The sequence below is a fragment of the Notamacropus eugenii genome, chromosome 3 (genome assembly GCF_028372415.1).
Source record: "Notamacropus eugenii isolate mMacEug1 chromosome 3, mMacEug1.pri_v2, whole genome shotgun sequence".
NCBI classification, from domain to species: Eukaryota; Metazoa; Chordata; class Mammalia; order Diprotodontia; family Macropodidae; genus Notamacropus; species Notamacropus eugenii.
In genome coordinates, this window is record NC_092874.1 from 430,375,324 (window position 1) to 430,388,786 (window position 13,463).

General features: G+C 40.1%; 1 protein-coding gene and 1 non-coding gene across 3 annotated transcripts in view; one reads left to right on the top strand and one right to left on the bottom strand.

Annotated features, from left to right (window-relative positions):
• Window positions 1-13,463, bottom strand: part of GRIP2 (glutamate receptor interacting protein 2) — a 402,651-nt gene that overhangs the window by 333,527 nt on the left and 55,661 nt on the right. The gene's annotated exons all lie outside the window — the stretch shown is intronic.
• Window positions 7,437-7,542, top strand: LOC140497890 (U6 spliceosomal RNA). Its single transcript, XR_011964898.1, has one exon. It is a non-coding gene; the product is annotated as a U6 spliceosomal RNA (small nuclear RNA).

Below are 13,463 nucleotides of genomic sequence, written 5' to 3' on the forward strand. Positions count from 1 at the left end.
AAACATCGTAAGAGAAGATTAGGAGAAGACTTTGACCTCCTCTCACCCTTTCCTCCTATCAAGGAGCCCCTGACCCCTAAGATCCCTAAGACCCAAGCACTCAATCTTCTCTTTCTCCCACCTTCCCTTCCCACCATGAAAACCTGCTCATAGCAAAGGATAAAAGTAATGGCCCACATTCTATAGCACAAAGTAGGAAACATATATATATATATATAATGTCATATAATTATAAAACATATTATCACTGCATAATTATAAAACATATTATCATTTCATAATGTAATGTCATGCTATTATATATAATTTGTTATATATTATATATGACAATTATTATATATTATTATATTAATATCCCCATTTTCCAGATAAGAATTATTAAGATTAAATGACTTGCTCAAGTATTAAGAGGAGGATATAATCCCAGATCTCCTGATTTTAAGTCAAAATATAGGACTTTGCCCTTCTTGAAGACAGAGAAATGTTTCAGTTTTATTTCTGTCTTCCTAATGCCTTATCAGTCCCTGCCACAGAGTTGGCGCTTAATAAATAGCCAGTGTTTGGTTGATTTAAGTCCATCATTCTTTTCTTTTCACCAGAGTTGTTTCTCTAAAAAGCACCTGACAAAGAATTAACTCATGGAGATGGGTTTGGAGACAGAGGACTTGTCCCACTTGCTAACTGTGTACCTGTGAACAAGTTACACAGTCTCTGGGCCTGTTTCTCATCTGTAAAGTGAAGCAGTCAGACTAGATTGTCTCTGAGGTCTCTCCCAACTCTAAATCTAGAATCCTATCATGGGGCCTGGATAGAAAAACTGATTTGGAATCCGAAAAACTACGCCCAAGCTCTGCTCTCTTTTAGAAAGAAAAGGCGTGGTCACTATCTCTCTGTGACACAGTTTCCTCATATGTGATCCAAACTCCTTTTCTAGCTTGGGAAAAGGAACTGGGTTTTTCCAGCTGAGTATTCCTTTCTAAAGTCCATTTCCCACCACAGATTGGTAACTTAGGAGTGCTAAAGATGAGAAAAACAGTGTCCAAATGTGAATGAATGTGGGGGTAGTGAGGTAACCGGTGGAGACAGAAGTAGCCTGAGAAAAGAATAGGGAAACAAGTTGTAGCTAGCACCTGGAGAGCCTTGAATGACAGGCTAAGGAGTTCAGCATCTATTCCACAAGCAATGAAAAGCTAGTGGAGACTGTTGGGCAGTGGAATGACATGATCCCATTTAGAAAGTTTAGTTGGGTAGATCAGAGAGGAGAAAATGGACATGTCCATGCTCTTCCATTGCAAAGTCTTTAGAGTAATCCAGGCATGGGGAGGGCTGAGGTCCCAGTTTACACTAGCAAGTGTTCTCTAGTAACATTATTCCTGTCTGTTGGGGGAACAAGGGCTGTTCCATCATCTGTCCTCTGCTGGCTGAAGTCCAGACAGGAGAGACTCCCCTTTCCTCCTCTGAGGTGTGAGCTCCTAGCATCACGAAGCAAAATATTTGTGAAGAAATTAGGTTAAAGTCTGAATAATCAGCTCATTAACCCCCTTGCCAGCCTCCAAAGACAATCACAAAGCTGTCTGTGTGGTGGCTGTTATACCATCACTTATTCATGCAGTGTGTGCTGCGCGCCATGTTTTATTTATACGACGTGCATATTTATTAGAGGAGGTGGCAAACAAATTAGCCACCATCTGCCATCAGAAGCATATACCAGACGCCCCCACTCCCACTTCCAAACAGGGTTCCAGGACAAGAAAATGAAGACAGAATGGGTGGAACAGCTCTTTCCATCCAAAAGGTCCTGGGCAGACAAACTCTGGAGAAGAGAAAGACAGAAATAGGTGCACAGGCAGGGTGAACAGGAGCTGGACTGCAAAGAAAAGATTCATTTAAAATCCTAGAGCATCATGATGGATTAGAAAGAGGAGCAGGGTTTGAGTAAGTAGATTGCCATTCCAGTCCCTGCTCTCGCACTCAGGCAGAGAGGAGGAGGCCTTACTGGCCGTAAGAGCCAGAAAGAGCTGCCCAGCCCAAACTCCAGCACCTGCATAAAGCTTTCCCTGACCATCCTACTGATCTCTCTCTCCTGAGAGCTCCTACTACATTTGTGGTTCAAGGTGAGACTCAGACACACACTGGCAGTGGGGCCTTGGGAAAGTCACAGTTCTCAATCTGGAGGATTTCCTGCCTGAAAGTTCCTGACACTTCCTAAAATCACTTGTCTGAGCCAAAATGAAAAAACAACATTAAACACCTTCCCACTTCCCAATAATAGAAACTCACCCTCCTTACCTCACAGGGACAGTGGAAGGAAAATGCTAGAAACAATAATAATGGACATTTAAAGTTTTACATCTATTATCTCTTAGGATTCTCACAACCCTACTATCTCTACTTTACAAATGGGGAAATTAAGGTGAAGAAAGGTAAAATTATTTGCCCAGGGCCATACAGCTTGTACATAGTTGAGGCAGATTCTGCCTCAAGGGCTACAGAATGGTAGGTTATTATGAAAAAGCTGAAAGAGCTCATTTTGTCCAGTGTTTCATTTTTTAAGTGGAAACTGAGGTCTGAGGCCCTCTCTTTTCATCCACCATTTATTGGTTAATCTGTCACTTCTATCCCTAACTACATATTACCAAAGGTCACACATGAAGGAAATGACAGGGGCATGAACCTATGTCTTGACTTCCAAATCGGGAGTCTGCTTTGCGTGGAGACAGCCAGATTAATTCAGGGGGCAGATCTGCAGGACATTGAATCTTTTATGACCTATCATTCATTGACCCCAGATTTCTTTCCCCACAGACTGCAGGATGTTCCTCATCGGCTCTTCCAATGGGTAGGTTATCTCTTTTAATGAAATGGTAGCTCTAGTGGAATTGACTTTTCTTTTTGTGACCTCTGTACCTGAGTAATGGACCATGACAGGAAGGAGGAGGCCAGACGGCCATTATCAATGCTTCTGGGCTCTGGGGTTCTCTTGTGTTATTTCAATAGTATCACAAATTCAGAGATGGATGGGGACCTTTGACATTATCGAGACCGACCCTTTCATTTTATAGATGACGAAACCAAAGCCCAGAGAATTAAGTGACCTGCCCAGAGTCACACAGCTAACAAGCTGAAGGAGGATTTGAACCTAGATCTTCCCAATCTCAAGTCCAGTGCTCAGTTCACTAGATCTTTCTTTTTCTCAAAGTTCCTGAGACTAACAGACACATGAAGTTCATCCTTTCACATCTGTCCTAGTGTAGGGGAACCTCTAAAGAATGGAAGAATTATGGGGAAATCCAAATATGTTGAGAGCACCTTGGAGTGGTTTTTCCATCAGAGAATCCTAGAGATGAAAGGGACATCAGAGAACTTCCAGCGCAGTACTAGAATCTGTTCTGCAGCATCCCCCTTGGACAAATCAATGATGAAATCACAAATCAGGACTTCCTGTGCTCTCTCCCCCACTATGCCAGGCTATCCAAGCTATATTTCTTTGTAAGTCAAAACTCTTTTCCTTGTTTCAAAGGAAATTCAGAACAAAAGCAGAAGAGAGGAAGGAATCAGTAGAATAAAGGCCAACCTATAGATCTAATTGAGGACAAAAATTCAGCCTCTAGTTCAGGAATTCTCAAATTATGGTCCAGGAACCCCTGGAAGTCCCTGAGACTCTTGCAGTAAGGCCATAAGGATAAAACTATTTTCATAATAATGTTAAGAAATGATTTGCCTTTTAAACACTCTTCCCTTTTCCAACTGTATGTCTGTGAGAGGCTGGAATTTTTTTCATGCACTTTAACGAAAACAGCATTATCACAACAGATTGAATGCAGAAGCAGACCTGAGCATCCAGCTGTCTTCTATTAAGTCAGACATGAAAGAGATTTGTAAAATGTATAAAATGATGCCACTTTTCTCACTAATTTTTTTTGGAAAATATAGTTGTTTTTTCACCAAAAAAACCATTATCTATGAAAATATATAATGGCCTTAGTATTGTTAGTTGCAAATGAATTAATAAAAATATTTTTAAGTGTATCAGTTAGATTTTAATACAGTATATATATATATGTATATATATATAATCCACATAAACAATCCACATAAAATTCTCTACAATTTTAAGACTGTAAGGGATCCTCAATAATTTTTCATGGTATAAAATGGTCCTGAGACCAAAGAGTTTGAGAATCGCTGGCCAGAAAACTCATCACCAATCACAAAGGGAAGGGGTCCAAGAGTGAATGGCACCCAGTCAGCAGATTTAAGCAAAAAGAGACATCCAGAGCTTGGCACATGCCCCAGAGCTGCCTCGGATCAAGTAATGCACCTCAGAGATGTGACTGAGACACGAAACTGACCGCCATATGCCCCGGGGTCCCAGCTGCTGAATAGGTCCAGGCATTGACCAGGGTACCCCCTCCTGGGGTCACAAACATAAAGTTGTTTGTCCTTCATTCTCAAAGAGGACCATGACATCATGGAGGTGATGCCATGACATGCAAATGAATTGGATTTAAGAGAGGGCTGCTCAAAGTCACCAGCCTCACTTTCACCTCCAGAGCCATCTGGGTCGAGTGGCCAGATATCTGGAGATGGCCCCAGATAGAGCAGAAGACCTTGGCCTTTGTGAAACAGGGAAAAGAACTTTGGACTCAGGGTCAGAAGGATTGGGAATTCTGCTACTCACAAGTTACTTCAACCTCTATGAACTCCTACTTTTTTATCTAAAAACTAGAGGTACATTAGAATTACCCATCTGCCAGGCTTGCTATGAGAACCAAATAAGATAATGGACATAAAATGGTTAGTTAGCCATAAAGTTGTCAGCTGTTCTTATTATCCTCCCTCTACCAGAATCTCTATCAAGGATTACTATCATTTTTACTGTCCTGATCACAGATTAGATAAAAGAAAAGGAAGTATGAAAAAACCTCTGGATACCCCCAGGATGACTCCAAAATTAGTGTGGGGGGATTAAGTTGGGGAAATATGCCAGTACATACGGTGGCATTATGTGTCATTTCCTAGTGTTGAATTATCCATGGAGAGCCATTTTCTGACCATCCCAAACATCACCAAGTAAACATTTTTGGTATCTCCAATCTCAATGACAAATCAAAGTCTTCTGAGATGAGAGCCCCTCCTTTTTTCCTCAGGTCATTCTAATAAAAGAAAACCCAGTCACCTCCAATAAGCCTGACTCTGCATCAAATCCAATAATTAATTTCCACCCTTGGAAGCTGCAGAAACATCACTTTCCAATTTGATTACACATAAGACTCAATATCATTTCCCTTGTCTTTTTCTCCTGGCCTATGGAGACTTTCTTTCACAGGATAGTCTCATGGGGAAAATCCCACATGAATAATTGGTTGACATGAGTCTTAGTTCCAATTCTGTCACATATTACCTCTGTGACTTCTCTGGGCATCAGTTTTCCCATCTATAAGAATAAGGAGAATCATCCCTGCCCTGTCAACCCTGCTGTGGGTGGGGGAGGAGAGCTGAGACTGAATAATTACAGGATCTTAGCTGAAGACCTGAAAGGGACCCTGGAGAGCCTGTAAGTCTAACCCTCTCATTTTACAGATAAGGAAATTGAGACCCAGGGAGGTTAAGTAACTTAGCTAAGGTAACACATGTCCTAAATAGGTAAGGATTTTGAATTCAGATCTTAACAGAATTATATTAACAGATTTTTTCTCTTACACTTTGATATTTTGGGCAAGATAATGATACTTCAGTATAGTGGACAGAGTGCTAAATTTAGGAATCATGAAGACTTGAGTTCACATTCCATCTTTGATACTGACCATAGACAAGTCATCAAATCTCTGAGTTCCAGGCATCTGTAAAACCTCATCAATTGGAATATTTATTTGTAGATGGAATTCCCACATTGACAAAATCCTATGATACCTCCATCAGCACCTTCTTTGATTCCTCATTGGAGTGTGGAGGGAGGCTCTGGGTTCTCTAATAAACAGTAAAGGCTCCAGTCAAGGTTGAAGGTCTTGAAGCAATGAACTTTGCAACCTGTCATTTAAGAACCACTATAGCTAAGTATAGGGATCCACACTGCCAAGAGGGTAACTCCCAGAGGACGAAAGTCTTACTGTAGGTTAAAATGGGGAAAAGGAGTTCTGAGTCACATCATCAGAGAAAGTAATTACAGCAAAGAAATCATAAATGTTTATAGTATAAAATACTGTAGGTTATTGAAATTTTATCATCATTAAAATAATGAACCTAAGAGAGCCCCAGTTGTGAGCTGTCTGGGAGGGGGTGTACCTGCCTCCTTTTCACATTGCACTCCCCTGTCCCATTTGTGTTCCTAGGCTCCTCTTAGGCAGAGCCTACGTCTGAACTCATGGCTTAGGGGGAGGTCTTAGCCTAGAGGCATGAAAGACATCTGGCTACCTTCATACTTCTTATTACCACCACTGGAGACAAAGGGTCTGTGGTCTTGACTTGACTCAAGCTGGTCTGTGGAGCCAAAAGGCACAAGAGCACTACTAGTCGATCTCCCCATTCTGAGGCTGACTGTAGACAACAGGTGAAAAAGCAAGAAGAAGCCATGGGGCTAGAGCTGTGGGCTTTGAAAGGAGTTCAAACTGCTCACACAGAAGTGCCAGACTCGCTAACATAGAGCAGCAAGTAACAGAATGAATTGGAGAAGATCAGTGATTCATGGGAGTAGATATCCCCACAGGCTTCAATGTCCACAAACAAATGCTCATTGATCTCATATGAATCCCTGAGATTTGGTGGAATGAGACTCAGGACTGAGATAAGACTTTGGAAGATTTTATCTAATTTTAAAACATCATTAAGTGTAGAACTGGAAGAGACCTCAGAGGAAATCTGGTCCAACTTCTTCATTTTACAGATGAGAAAACTGAGATACAAAGAAGTAAAGTGATTTGCATTTATTTTACAGAGTTAGAATTTTAACCCAGGTCTTCTGAATTCAGAGTCACTGACCTTTCCCCTGCAACATGCTACTTCCCAGTAAGAACCTTAGAGATCAAAAAGGGAGTGAAGCAGCCCTGAATCTTAAGGAGATGTAAGCTTGTGAGGAAATATTGGAACCCGAGGAGAAAAAGGAAGGGCTGAGAATTCAGGAAAGACTTCATTGCAGGTGGTTGTTGCTGCTGTCGGTCAGTCTTTTAGCCATGTCTGACTCTCACATGACCCCATTGGGGGTTTTCTTGGCAAAGATACTAGAGTGGTTTTTCATTTCCTTCTTCAGTTCATTTTACAGATGAGGAAACTGAGGCAAACAGGGTGAACCAACTTGCCCAGGGTCACACAGTTAGTAAGTGTCTAAGGCCAGATATGAACTCAGGAAGATGAGTCTTTCTGACTCAAGGTCTAGTGCTCTATCCACTTCAACCCTTATCTTCCTTCAGTGCAGGTAAAAAAACAGAAATTATATTGCTGAGCTTACTATAGCAGCACATATGCTAAAACAGGAATAATATGGAAAAGATTGGCATGATCCCTGAATAAAGATGATACACAATTTATGAAGTGTTCCATGTTTTTATGAAAGTAATACTGTTGGAAAAATTATTTTTACAGATCTATCTATAAAAAATTATGATTGCTTGGGGAAATATATATACATATGTGTGTATAGATGCATATATATGCTTACATATATGTACTTATAAATATATATGTATGTACATATATAGCTGTGGTATATACTACAGACCACCTGTGTAGAAGGAGAGAATCTATAGTTCAGGAAAGAGAGTACGGTGCTGTAGTCACAAGAACGCTTTAACAGTCTAGGTGTGTTGGCTCAGTGCCAAAAGTACAATATTTAAGATATTTATTATTTGTGTTAATGACTTTTTTTATCCTATAAAAAGTAGAAGCAGTGCCAGGAATGCCTGTCTTCAACTTGATTCTGACCAACACAGAGAACCCGGCAGCTAACTTATCAGTAACAAGAACCTCGGAGGCAATGACCTCTCTATCCAAGAGTTCATGATGGAGCACATTGGGAAAGCCAGGCATATTTTTATATCTGTTTTAGATTTTTGGAAATTAGATTTCAAAGTCAAATCAACATGGACTTATTAAGCATCTATGAAGTACCACTGAACTAAGCTCTGTATTTACAGAAAGAATAGATAGGATCCAATGTCCTAATGATCTACAGGGGAAGTCAAAGGCAAAAGTGGGGATCTGCCTAAAGAGCCTGGTGTCCCTCCATATTTTAAAAAGATCCCCACAGAAGATGAGAAAATAGGTAGGTAACTGGAGGGAGGGGTTCAAAAAAGTAGTCCTGTACTGTGTGTACAATGTTAGAATTATTAATGCCCAGTGAATGCTAAAAACAAACGAAAACAGGAATGTAAACTCTGAAGTCAATAAAAGAAGATTAGAACGTCATTGCTCAGGGTAAATGGAAGGCAGACAATGGATAATGGGGAGAAGGCAGAACTGCTCAGCACATATAAAAATTGATCTTTGGATTTACTTATCTTTAGACACTTACTAGCTGGGTAACCCTAGGCAAGTTACTTCCCTTCTGTTTGCCTCAGTGTCTTTGACTTTAAAATGGGGACAATAACAGTGCCTAACTCCCAGAGTTGTTATGAGGATAAAATGATATATTTCTAAAGTGCTTAGCACAGTACCTGGTTCACAGTAGGTACTATTTACATCATAGTTAATTATATTAAAGGAATGGTCCAAAAGGATATAAAAACAGTGATCACTAAGAACTTACATGGCTACATCAAGAACAGATTATGCCAAACTAGGTTAATTTCCTTTTCTTTTTTTTACAACAGGGTAACCAGGTCAATAGATCAAAGGTATGCTGTAGACATGTTATATTTGGAATTTTGGCAAAGTATTTGATGAAGTTTTTCATGTATTTCTCAAGGACAAGACAGTGGCTGTGAACTGGATGACAGTAGAGCAAGATGAATTAAGAACTGCTTGAATGGCATGACCCAAAGAGTAATCATTAATGGTTTGGTATCAACTTGGTGTCTCCTGGTAAGTGACCCAGGGATTTGTTCTTGGTTGCAATGTAAGATTTATAGCAATGATATGGATAAAGCCACATTTAAGGTGCATTTCTCAAATTTATAAAAAAAATTCTCCCAAATTGGTAACATTTTGAACAATAAAAATCTGAAAAGAGCTTAATAGATTGCTTCTGAACTACTAAAGCTTTCTAATGGTTTGCCCCCAGGAGAATGAATAGTAGGTTACTCCTCTCTAGTGGTCTTCAAATGGAATCTAGATGAGCGCCTGCTAATAAAGGGATTCTTTCTCAGAGGTGGGTTGAGCTCCGTAGCTTGTGAGGCCCCTTCCAACTCCTAGACTTTGTGATTGTGTCAGACTAGAAGATATTTAGTCCCTTCCAATTCTAAATGCTATGACTGTGCCTATGATTCACACCCTCAAGGAAAGATTGGACAATAACACAAATAAGAATTCGGCTGCTGTCCAAATGTAGAGTGGAACTATGGTGGGCAGTCTATCCCACTCATTTTACTAATGAGAAAACTGAGTCCTGGTGAGATAAAAATGACTTATCCAAAGTCACAAGGCTCGTTAGGGCAGAATGAAGCCTGGATAGAAGAAGCCTATTAGTCTAGAGCTCTGATCCACCCTGTACTCACCCTGTACTGTCCTATATTATCTTTCCGTATTCCTTTTCTTCACAACTAGACTACAAGTTCATTCAGGAAAGGCCAATTCCCTTTCTCTTGCATCTTCCAAAGTGTCTAACACAGGGCAGGGCACTCAGCAACACAAAGAGTTGAGAGCAAAGGTATGGTTTACCAACAAGAGCACTGGAACAGAAGTCAGAAAACTTCCACTGTAGACCCTGCTCCAGCACTAACTAGGTGACAAAGAATAAGTCAAATGACCTCTCTGAGCTTTAATAGTCCAACCTGTGAAATGCAGGCAATCATTACTGCCATGGAAGGATTGTTGTAAAGACCAAACGAAATCATGGCTGTGAAAGCAAGGGGAAATGCAAATATGAGACATTGTTTTATTGCCAATAATGGAAGCTATTATTAGCACTTGCAGTTACTATCATCATCATTGACTTGCCGGGGATTGCCCCATTTATCTGACTTCTGCAAGGCCACAGAAATTCTTGGAGGAAAGGTGCAACCAAAGCTGATAGATTAACCACCAGAGGGAGATGTGTGAATGTAAAAGAAACCCACCAAAGACAAGTTTTTAAAAGCTGCTTGTAATTAGAGAGGCAAATGCCACAGGGCCAGGTTTGTCTCAAGCTTCACTCTCCCACTATCCTGTATAAGGTGAGGACAGGTGGGAAGAGCATGAACTTACAGACCACTATGGAGTCAAGAAAAAATGAGATGCTGCAGAGAGTTTAACAGTTAGAATGTTAGAATACAGGATGCTAGAACATCGGAGAAGAGACATCAAACTCAACTCAAGTCTTGAGAAGCTTCAAACTTCCTGAGTGCATCAAAATGTAAATGTGAAGTGTTTCAAGAATAAAAATACAATACAACAGAGATAATGTTAATTTGTGGTTTTCTAAGTCAATACGCCACAGTAGGGATCTGATTCTATTTGAGTTTGACACCACTGCATTAGAGGATAAAATGATGGAATGTTAATGAAGTATATTGTAGGTGGAAGGGCCCTTAGAAGATAGAATTTTGGAGTTAGGAGGGACCTTAAAACAGAGAAGATTAGAACTGGGAGGAATCTTAGAATATGGAAAGTTAGCACATAGGATATAACAGCTAAAAGAAATCTTAGCACATTTGAATGTTAAAATAGAGTAGATTAGAGGCTGTGTGGTTGGGGGGATAGACCCTAAGTCAGACACACCTGAGATCAATCCTGCCTCTGATCTGTACTGGCTTTGATTAAGGTAAATCCCTTAATCTTTCAGTCCTCTCTGAGGAAACTCTCTAAGACCACAAAGATGCAGAAGAGTACTGACCAGCATAGGCATAGGGTCTCTTCTCACCTGGGAGTTCCCTATACCCACAAAAATCACAAGGTCAACGCCCAACCCTATGATAGAGCTCAAAGGGACCTTAGTTTTCAGGATGTAAAAGCTTTAAAGAATCTCTCAGAACCAAGACTACTTGAACTAAGAATGTCAAGAGACATTAGACAACGTTTAGTTCAATGTCTCAATTTTACAGAGAAGGAAACTAAGATTCATAAAGGATAAATGCTTTAACCAAAGATGGTTAGCAATAGTGTAACTCCAAAGCAGGAGACAAGGACCCAGATTTATAGCATTGGCTGTCCAGAGGACAAGACATGGTGTAATAGAAAAGCACTATATTTGGAGAGAGTGGGGGTTCAAATCCCAGCTTTAGCATTTAGTGTCTGTGTAGTCTTACACAAGTTTGGGTTTTTTTTTTCACCTCTTTGGGGACTCAGTTTTATCACCTGTAAAATAAGGGTATTAGATTAGCTGATCTCCATGGTCCCTCACAGCCCTAAATCTACAATCCTATTATCCTATTTAAGTGTGGCTGGCTATCTGGGTGATTGGTTTTCAGGGAGCTTCAGAAGGTCTGCCTGGTCCTCCCTTCTCTCTTTCCAAACCTCTCCTATCTGTTGAATGAATCTTTTTAATTGACTGATTCATCCTTCTCATGGGGCATAGCAGTTTTCATTCTACAAAGTCAAGGAGGCTGAGAAATGAAAATATCAGAAAGAATGGAATGTAATTTCCGTTTAGAATGTAGAAGCTGGACAGGACTCCAGGACCAAGAATATTGGAACAAAGAATGATGAGAAACATGAGACAGCATGCAGTTCAACTAGATAATGAGGACAACTTCCTTTCTGCATCCCCAGCTTCTGTAATAGTGCCAGTCTCACAGTAGGTGCTTCTTAAAGACTCGTCTGAATGAATAAATGCATGAATGAATAATTGAATGCAACTGAAGAATAAATGACTGTTGGCTTGTATTTCCTTGGCAGTAGATGGAGAGAGGGGAGAACAAAAGGGCAGAGAGAACCTGAAGGAGGAAAAGCAGAAGAAAGGTAGTCTGCTTAACCACACAATGTCAAAGACCAATCCCATCTATCAACTGTGTTGTTCAAAGGCAAGCTACACAGCCATCTATCGTCTGAACCAGGGGTTCTTAACCTTATCTGATGAAGTCTATCCACCCCTTTTCAGAACATTTTTAAATACATAAAATATAACACATAGAAGTGCAAGGAAAATCAATTGCATGTAAAATGGGTTATCAAAATAATTTTTAACTTTGTTATTAAGTGTTTTATTTTTCCCCAATTACATATAAAATTTTTTAACATTTGTTTTTAAGATTTTGAGTTCCAAATTCTCTCCCTTCCTCCTTCCCCACCCGACCCCACTGAGAAGGCAAGCAATTCGTTATAGGTTATACATGTGTAGTCAGACAAAACATATCAAAATAATTTTTTAAAAAACAAAATAAATGCATGAGCCTTTGGCGTAGACTGAAGTCTAGGAGGCAGGAAGTTAATCCTGTAACTTTGTTGAGTCAAATGGCAGATCATCTCATAAAATGAGTGGGTAGATGAGAAGGGGCTTAGGTGGGCACCTTATTTTGAAATCTTCTTGGGTAAAAATAGGGCCACAAATGATGTATCGACACCATTTTAAATTGTCAGGCTCTTCATAGTTATGGCCACCATGAACACTGCCCCCCAAAGCTAAAGTCAAGTCTCTGGATATTCAATGATGTTAAAACTCCCAAACACTAATGGGTTGTTTTATTTTAAATGACACGATTAAACTTTTACAACTTGGAATTTAGGCTTTGCTTTTTAAAGGCCGAGCATGACAAGATATTAACTGGGGCAAAAAAAATCTTAATGTAAAATTGCTTCCAATGGAAATCTTTCTAGTTAACCCTGCAGTCTCAGCTTTATAGAGGAAAGGCATGAAAGTCTGAACTGTAAGTTTGTTTAATACATTACCCCCTTGAGGGGATTCAGGGACAAGGAGGAGGTCAAGATGAACCAAAATGATCTAGAAGTGTGGAATACTAGCCGCACAATAGTCACTGGCCTGGCATGTCACCGGGGGCAAAGGAAAAGAGAGCATTGGAAACTCAGCCCCTAAGAGAAACCACTGTCAGGAGAAACAAGAGGGTTATATTTGGAAAGGGCATATGTTCAATATTGCATTAGCATGGACCAATCACATCTCCTCTCTAGCTCTTGGTTTCTTCATCTGTAGAATGAGAGTTAAACTAGATGGTCTTTTAGGACTATTTCCTGTTCTAAATCCTATAATCATGGTTCCTTACCCCATAGAATGAGAAATCCTGGTAAAATGAGCTAGCACTGAGGTTTGGAGACCTGGATACCTAGGATCATAGACTTAAGAGCTGGAGAGGGCTTTAGTACATCAAATCCAACTGCCACATTGTACAAAGGAGTAAATTCAAGGCAACATGGTAGAGTGGACAAAGCAATGCACTTGG